Source organism: Triticum aestivum, chromosome 7A, assembly GCF_018294505.1.
Source record: "Triticum aestivum cultivar Chinese Spring chromosome 7A, IWGSC CS RefSeq v2.1, whole genome shotgun sequence".
Taxonomy (NCBI): Eukaryota; Viridiplantae; Streptophyta; class Magnoliopsida; order Poales; family Poaceae; genus Triticum; species Triticum aestivum.
In genome coordinates this window covers 522,843,370-522,852,553 of record NC_057812.1, presented here as the reverse complement: position 1 = coordinate 522,852,553, position 9,184 = coordinate 522,843,370, and positions in this window count along the sequence as shown.

Here is a 9,184-nt window from a genome sequence, read left to right as displayed (position 1 = left end):
TCTTAGCAAGTGGCTGTGGAAGCTCTCATTGGAGAATGACGCTGTGTGGGCTCAAATCCTTCGCAACAAGTACCTCCAGACAAAAACTTTGTCCCAGGTCACCGTAAGGCCGACCGATTCGCCTTTCTGGAAAGGCTTGATGAAAGTCAAACAGTCTTTGTTTAATAGGACGAAGTTTGTTATTGGAAACGGCACGAGTACACGTTTCTGGAAGGATACTTGGCTCGGCGAGACACCCTTGGCCATCCAATATCCGTCATTATACCGTATTGTGCAACGACGTGAGGTGTTCGTTGCATCGGTCTTTCAATCGATCCCCCTTAATATTCAGTTTCGACGAACGCTAGCGGGCAATCGTTGGGAACAATGGCTCCATCTAGTTAGGAGACTGATGGAAGTCCAGCCTACACAAAAACCCGATGAATTACGCTGGAAACTGACTAAATCTGGAGTATTTACGGTTAAATCAATGTATATTGATGTTATTAACTCACACTCCATCCCTACGTCCAAGCATGTTTGGGATGTCAAAGTTCCTTTGAAAATAAAAGTGTTTATGTGGTTTGTCCATAAACAAGTTATTTTAACGAAGGACAATCTCTTGAAGCGTAATTGGACAGGACCTACTAGGTGTAGTTTCTGTGATCGGGATGAGACTATCAAACATCTCTTTTTTGATTGCCCGTTAGCCAAGGTCCTTTGGCAGACGATCCACATTGCTTTTAGTATCACTCCACCGAATTCTGTTTATGCGTTATTTGGGACATGGCTTAATGGGATTGAGCCTAACTTAGCGAGACATATTCGGGTTGGAGTTTGTGCTTTGCTGTGGACTATCTGGACTTGCAGAAATGATTTGGTTTTTAACAGAATATCATGTATACATTTTTTGCAGGTCATATTCCAAACTACGGCACTGATCTTCGTGGTCGCTACTCACACAGACGGAGGCCAGAGAGCATTTGGTTACTGGGTCTTTCCGATGGGAGATGGTAGCTCGGGATATTTTCAACCGGTTTGGATGGCGGTCATGTAATAGGATAGCTTGATTTCCTATCTATTTTTAGCCAGCCGGTTGTGGCGTCTTTTCTCGGCTAGTTGGTGTTTCTAGCCCCTTTTTGGCTCTGTGTGAGCTGTTTGTGCTCTTTGTCTTGAGACCTTTGAAACCATGTTGACACTACTTTTTGGCTAATAAGAGGGCCGTATGCATCTTTCTGATGCAGAGGCCGGGGAATCACCCCTTTTCCAATAAAAAAATGTGGACAATTACTACGGAAGTTGTTGTCTTGTGGCAAGAAGCCAAAAGCTTGCTTTTCTAATTGCCATACTTCTATTGACGTGGTAAAAATGATGGATATCGTGATTCAAAACGAATGGGAAACTTCAAGCAAAAACCTACGAGTCTGACCATTACTAGTAAATCACAAACAGGAAACTAGTCTAGTCGCCTATTATGTTACTTTCTGCTTGAGGCATAACTTAAGTTTTCCATTCCACATTATTTTTGACTCTAGAGCACTCATTTTGACTAGTTTCAGTTGATATCATCTTTAGTAGAGTATAACTGTCCCATGCAAGAATGGCTCCCCACTAGTCTGTTTTTTTCCTGATCAGAAAGAAGCCAAGCTAGCACACACACCACCACCACCATTTATAGATGCGAACCGCTAAACACTTTCTAGATAATCATTTGGAAAGAAGCTTTAAGAGGATTCACATAGATAATACCTTAACTCATTAACTGTATGAACCATTCCACCGTTGGGCCTGCGAATAACAGTGTGCCATAACAAAGAGCAAGATCAAAGCAGGGTTTATGCTGAATGGCAGGGCAATTCTCCTTTGGCAGGGACGATGATAGATAGCATAGGCCATTGACTCATCGTCCAGGACCTGCTACATTGGCATCCATGCCAGAGGAGAACTGCACTGTGATTCTCACCCTGAACACTCTATAACCACCATTCATCTGACCATTGGTCTGTTTTTAGTCGGCTCTTCGTGTTACTCTTTCGTGCACAATGTGCTTCTTGCCATTCACTGCATGCTACCATTGCAAATATATATAGGGAAGAAATGAGCAAGAAAATCTGGATATGCTGCTGGATATGCTTCCAGATCAGGACAATGCTTTCGAGAGGTATTCCTCTAGCTCTACCTTTCCCATCTTCTCTGTCTTTTTGGGCTGAACGGTTGGACCATGGAAAGAGAATGACCCTTGTGCTTGTGCTATCTCGTGCAAACTTATTTACGTAACTGCTGCTAGTTAAACAAGTTTGATTACTGAAAGAGTTCTGCCTCTAGCCATCTATGTATGAGACGACACATTGTGCATTAGAGACCAACCTATATCTTGGTATGGTAGTTAAATCCTATATAAACCGGTTCAGACTGGTTTTATATGTCCAGAAGTTCTGGTTGGCATTAATGTGTTGCTTGCAGTTTACTATGGACTAAAAAAAAAGTGGTTAAAACTTACTACAGCAACCAGAAAGGATTTTGCACAATCACAAACCGGAGCATAAGTCCAAAATGAAAATTATTGTTTTGCTATAGCGAAGAACATGTCTGTGTTCACCATTCATATGAAAACCAACTGACTGAGTGCTGAAAAGCATGCTAACAGGCGACACCGCATCATATTAGCATGGGTAAGGAGATTTAAGCCAATCCCAACAACACCGGCTGAAACAATGGAATTTGTATTCATGAAAGTATATTTTTGTTTGGTACGAGCTTGTTGTAGGGTTTTAGGTACTTTTGGTCTATGCCTAGTGCATTGGAAAATATGGTGAGAAAGGTATTTTTTTTTAATTGGTTCCTGATAAAGGGCAACGTATTAATATCAAGCTGATATCAATTATATTTATACCTGACCTCTGCAACAACACGATGTTAAGAGCAAGTCGAGACATTAAGGATCCGCGTGGCTAAATTATTAAAAGAAAGAAAGAAAGAAATCCAAAGCGATCAATGGCACGCAATAACAAACATCAACATCAACCACCGCCATTGACAGCACCCAAACTACAAGAGAGGTTCTCCAAAAACAGACGCCACCACTGCCACTTTGCTAGTGATGTTTATTAAAATATGACCTCGAATCAGCTAGCTGGAATGGCTCAGAAACTACATAATTTATGGGGAAGACATTTGCACCATCTTCTTTTATTGATTCATGCAGCTACTTCCCTAACCATACATAAACACACTCAAAGGTCAAGCAGATTTTGTTCTTTTTTCATGTGATGGAGGACCATTTATATTATTCTTTGTCGCGGAACATCCCCATGGATCTTCCTATTTGGTGCTGTCACAAGCTTCCTGACCTGTGGAAGAATTTAGTAAGTATCTGATTCTCCTGAAGAGCACTGAGCTTTACAGAAAGCATGTGCCAGCTGCTGCTGTGGGCGTCGAAAGGCCGCGTAACATACTGATCTTAAATTGAGACGATCTTTCACATGGCACTCGCAGGGCTTCATCTTTTAGTAGTGCAAAATGTACCACATGTTGCCAATATTTTTTAGGGGAAATACCACATGTGGCTATTGATTATTTTCTTGTTATTTTCAGATTTCACCAGAATTTGCCATTTTAGCGCATTTTGTTACGAAACATTGCAGATAAGACTGGGAAAATGGCAAGGCAGATATATCACACTACATTTAGTCTCACTGATGATCTATTCTGCACCAACACAAGAAGTAGAGGAAATATTCCATCCCTAAAACCAAAGCTAGAAGATGGAAAAGGGCAAACGAACGCCGACTGCCCAAAGTATTACAAATTGCAGATAGATGCTATGGTGCTTAGATGGTACTCCGTTGTTCGAGAACATCGCTAAACATGTGGAAGATCCATCCAATACAGCTTTCGACAAGACAAGATCAACAGTAATGTTAATATTTTCACATGATCCAGATATATTTATGTGTATTGACCAATAGTGGCCAAATTAACAAAGTTTGTGCATAGTTTTGATATTGCAGACCACACATGCCACATGGTAAGTTGAACAAGTTTGACAAGTAAATCCTGAAGTAGTCAGTTTTCCTGGTGAAACCCAGAGGGAGTAAAATTCATACCTACTAGTACTTGAAGAATGAAACATGTTGAAGATGCCACAGGCACGGGTGCCTGGAAATATGCTCGGTATCCAAGTCTTCAAGGAAGGCAGATGCATAAGTGGATATGCTGATGCCAGCTTCAGTACCAACTGCCATTGTGGAATGCATATAAATACCATGTTGTTCGAACCTAGGAATGCAGCAAGCAATTCCACCCATCAGGTAAGCCAAAACAGAGCCCAAACAAACTCCCGGTGCATATATCTATCCCATCAGGTAAGCCAAAACAGAGCCCAAATAAACTCCTTATTATTATCATGCGAGTTGTAGATTACTGGGCCATTTCTCCTTGGGCAGATCATGATTGGGCTTCGCTTCGTGCTAGCCAGCTTATTTTGTTCTGCCAAAGGAGATTTGCCCAGCAATCCACATTTTGCTATCTTTTGAGCCTGTTCATGCAGCCTGCTAGCTTACTGCGTCCTCCGTTTCAAATTAATCGAAGATCTAGTCTTGTCCTACATTTTATTTAAGTTTGGCAAAATCTATAAAAAAATACGCCAATATCTATAACATCAAGTACATATAGATAAAAATAACTATTTTGATGTTGCAGCTGTTGATATTGTTTTATATAATTTTGGTTAAACATATAAAGAAGTTTTTTTTTTGCGGGAAACTGTAAGAAGTTCGATTTAGGACAAAGCTAATATTCAGTTCCATTAGAATAAAGAAAGTATTTAGTATAGAATAATGTCTTTGCAATGAAAATATTGAAAAGCATACAACAAGTTTTGAAACATTGTTTCTTCTCTGAGAAAAGAAGTTGATGACCCGTAAGCCTTCCACCTCCATGCGGCATTGCTCCATTAGGCTTTCGCCCATTGCGGAAAATTCCTTTTTTTTCTGTTACTTTGAAAGTAGTTGCTTCAGCTTCGTCCACGCGAATTCTTGATATTCCATTTTCGTCAAACAAATGGCATCTTCTTCTGGAAAATGCATCCATCCACTCCCAACATATAGTTTTACTGTGTAGTACACTATTCACGCCCTACTTCTTTTTTCGTTCTTGTTTCTCCCAAAGTAAACTGAAGTTGAAGCTGAAATTTGTATAGATTAAATATAGTCTTCCCTATTTGTACACAATGAATGTTTTTGTAATGCATGGTGAAATTTTTCATAATATACGATGAACATTTTTTTAATACGCGGTGAGCTTTTTATACTACAAAAACATAGAAAAGAAACAGAAGAAAAGAAGAAAAGAAAAGAAAAAAGAGAAATGGGCAGAAAAAATGAAAATAAAAAAAGAAATAAAAAATAATAAATTCCGGTTAAAAAACAAAACAGGAAAAAACGGTTCGGGGAACCTTCTAGAAGGTTCCCAAAACCAACCAGGAACCTTCCAGAAAGTTCCCCAAGCAGGGACCCCACAAGGAAGAAACAGTAGCAAGCCGAACCGTGGGCCAGCTCAAGTGGAAGCAACGGGCGTCGTATAGGCTTCGTAAAGAGGTAATGTCATTGGTAGTCACATAACTTGCGTCGGATGTGCAGTTTGATGCTAAAACTTTAAAAATACGGTTTTTTGGTCATCTAACTTGTGTTTCGGTGCAAATACGGTCACTCTGGCTGTCTGCACGCGTATCCGCCGCCCGCGTGGCACGCATGTTAGCGTAATGCATTTTTACACATAAACCCCTTGATATTTAATTACGCACAAAGTCCCTCAAATAAAATAAAAAAGTCTCCAGCCGATGGTTTTGAACCCACTACCACCTAATAATACACTGGCATGTAAATCCACCTCACCAGCGCATGTTGACCTTAGAAGTGCACTACTATTTTTTTTAAAGGAGGCCATCGACTAATAAATATTTAATTATACACATATAAGCCTCAAGTGAATGACAGGTGCAATAGGATTGTGGTCAACGCTGTCAACTTTTCTTGGTCAATTAGATAAATGGGCCCAAATGCCACTAACTGGTTATTAAGGTTAGAGTCTAATTGGATAATTTAGGATTGGGGCCACAAGTCAGTGGGACACTAACAACATGTTAGGCTAATCTATGCAGGGCCCGCATGTCAGTCGGTCAACCATGGGTTCTTCACCCGCACGTGGATAATTTTTCCAAAAAAGGTGCCTGACGGAGTTGATCTACCTTGAACATGGCCGCGCATGAGCTAACCACTGCACCAAGCACCTATTTGTGTTCATAAAGAGAGACTGAATTTTCTATTTTTGCAATAATGACGACTACTCATACCGTACATCTCTTGGCACATTATAGCCGTACTGAGTGTTGTACTGCGGTATGGTTGAACTTAAGTCCTTCATGTTGTGAGAAGCAGTTGGCTTGAGATTGTAACCCTATACTTTTGAAATAAAATTCCCTTTCACCCCGCAAAAAAAATGACGACTACTCGTATCCAAAAATTTTGGAATGAATTTCTATTAAGAGAAAAATTGTTAGAGGCCGAAATTTTTGAATTTAAACAAGAGAAGCTAGTCTAAAAATACATGGACGTAACTTAAATCCTTAGATAGGCATGTCATATAAGCACGGGATACGTCCCGATACGGACAAAGTGACCATATTCGCATAAGATGACAAGTTATGTGACCACAATTATGTATTTTATAAGTTTTGTAACCAAACTGAACATTAAGCGCAAGTTGTATGACTTCCAATGATATTACCTCCTTCGTAAAAGGGTTAACTCACCATCTTGTATCTTTCGGCCGTGTACTTTGTGTGGTTGTTGCTTTATATATAAAGCGGGACGAAAGCCTGTTTCGAGAGAACGGGCGTCATATAGGAACCACTATGTCTCGTTGTAAGCAAGACAGAGGGAAGCCATGTGTCGGAGGCGCTCTAGATGGGCTGGCCCAGCCACGCAGGAGGCCACGGCCTTGTTTTCTTTCTTTTTTGTTTTTTTAATTTCGTTTTCTTTCTTTTTTACTTCCGTTTATACTTTCAACTATTTTAGATAAATAGCTTACAAAATATATTGTACATATAACAATATAAAAAAATTAACCAACTATTTGAAAATGCTGAATTTGTATAGAGAAAATGTTTCACATGTGTATGAAAAATGTATACAAAAAATATATAGTGTGTGTGAAAAAATTTGATCATGCATTTAAAAAATGTTAATCAAGAAATTGATTTTTTTAATGTGTATAGAAAATGTTGACCATGTATTAAAAAATCGTTTATTGTATTAAAAAAATGTTAAACTTGTATTTGTAAAACGTTAATCAAGCATTTGAAATATTAAATGTATATAAAAAAAATTTGACCCGCATTCAAAAGGTGTTTTCCCTGAAGTTGGTCACGCCTCCTATCTTAACACGAACTCGACCTTGGCGCAATGGCCAGAAACACCACCCACCACGGAGGCCACCTGGGATTGATTCCTGAGAGCTCTTTTCCCCTCTCTATTTCTCTTGTTTTACTATATGCGCTAATGGGTCGGCCTGTTACTATGGACGTGTCAGCGAGAGCTTCTTCCGGGTCTCGCTTAATGCGAGTTATGGCTCCTGGTGCGCTTCCCCCACTGCTTTATTAGGGGAGCGGCTTAACGATGCGCCCTGCGACAAAATGTCAACATAGTGCACAGGAGGAGGGAGCGACTGGGTTGGCCCACTTTGGTACTCGTTCGCTAGTACTTCCTTCGTTCAAAAAAACTTGTTCCAACCTTCTTTCTCAAATGAATGAATCTAGCACTAACTTGATGTTAAATACATCTGTTTAAGGGACAAGCTTTTTCGAACGGAGGGAGTAATTCTTTTCTGGTTTTCTCTGAGGAAATGACTGTGATATTTAGTAACGAAAGTATATATTTTTGTTAAACAATTATAAGTTAAAAATGAAATTAAAGATATAAAAATGTTATCAAAAAATAAACTCTCCGTGGTTTTATAAAATGTTAGTAATTTTTATAAGAAAGTGGTCACAAAATAAAATATGTTTGTGAACCTAAAATTGTTCTTGGTTTTCTTTAAATTTTGGATTTTCAAAATGTTAATTAATTTATTAAATGTTCTCGAATTTTAAAAATATTCACGGATTCTTTCAGGTGTTACAGAATTTAGAAATTATTCTTGAATTAAAAATGATCTTAAATAGGAAAAAATGTTAATTTTTAAAAACTTATTTTTTAAAACTTTATGGACTTACAAAATATCATCAATTTTTGCGAAATGTATTTCCATTAATTGTTGAAAAGTGAATTAAAGGTAGAAAAAGAGAAAAACAAAAAATGATTTTTTGGAAAGGAAACAAAATAAACCCAAAGCAAAACGGCATAAGGAAAGAAAACCGGAAAGTAACAAAGAAAACCGCTGCAGGAAAAACATGAAAAAAATCGCTTGCCCTTGCCTCTTTGTGCTTAGCGCTCGCTTTACAATGGGTCGGCCAATAGATCGACACATGATGCATAGAGAATCAAATTTGGTTTGCCTTCATTAGAGCCTCTCCAGCAGATCCGGTATACACCCGTCCCACAAAAATCAGTTTACATGATACTGCAAAACGTTTTTTTTTATATGACTTTTGCTCCGGCAGAACAGATTCCGTAAAAATATTTTATGGTCCTGGTAAAATTGCACAAACCCTCAAAAAACATCTGCTAAATTACAATTGGGTCCATCTTCCTTGTCGCATCCCTTCCGTGCTTGGGCGAATGGGCTCGGCGGAAGTGGCAGTTGGCGGCATCCTGCGGGGACTTGGGCACCGTGGCCACAAGGAGTAGGTAGCAGCAGCGGCTAACTAGCGGCGGCGTTGGCTATGGCAATAGCTAGCTAGCTAGCTCGCGGCGGCGGCGACAGCTAGCTAGCTCGCGGCCGCACCTTGCGGCTTGAGCAGCGGCGGCAGCTCCAGCAGTGGCGGCAGCTAGGGTCCAATGGTTGTCGGCGTAGAGGTGCTTCGGCGAGGTTACGCTCGGGGAAGACCGTGGTAGGAGCTGAAACTTCACTCCCACCAACCGTTTCTATGTTTTACATGTCTGTGTAAAAAAGAGATCAAATCCCGTAGATATGGAGGAAATGGACCGCGGTCTGGGGGCTCCCTCAAAAAAAATCTAGAATGGACGAATACACGGGATCTGTTCCG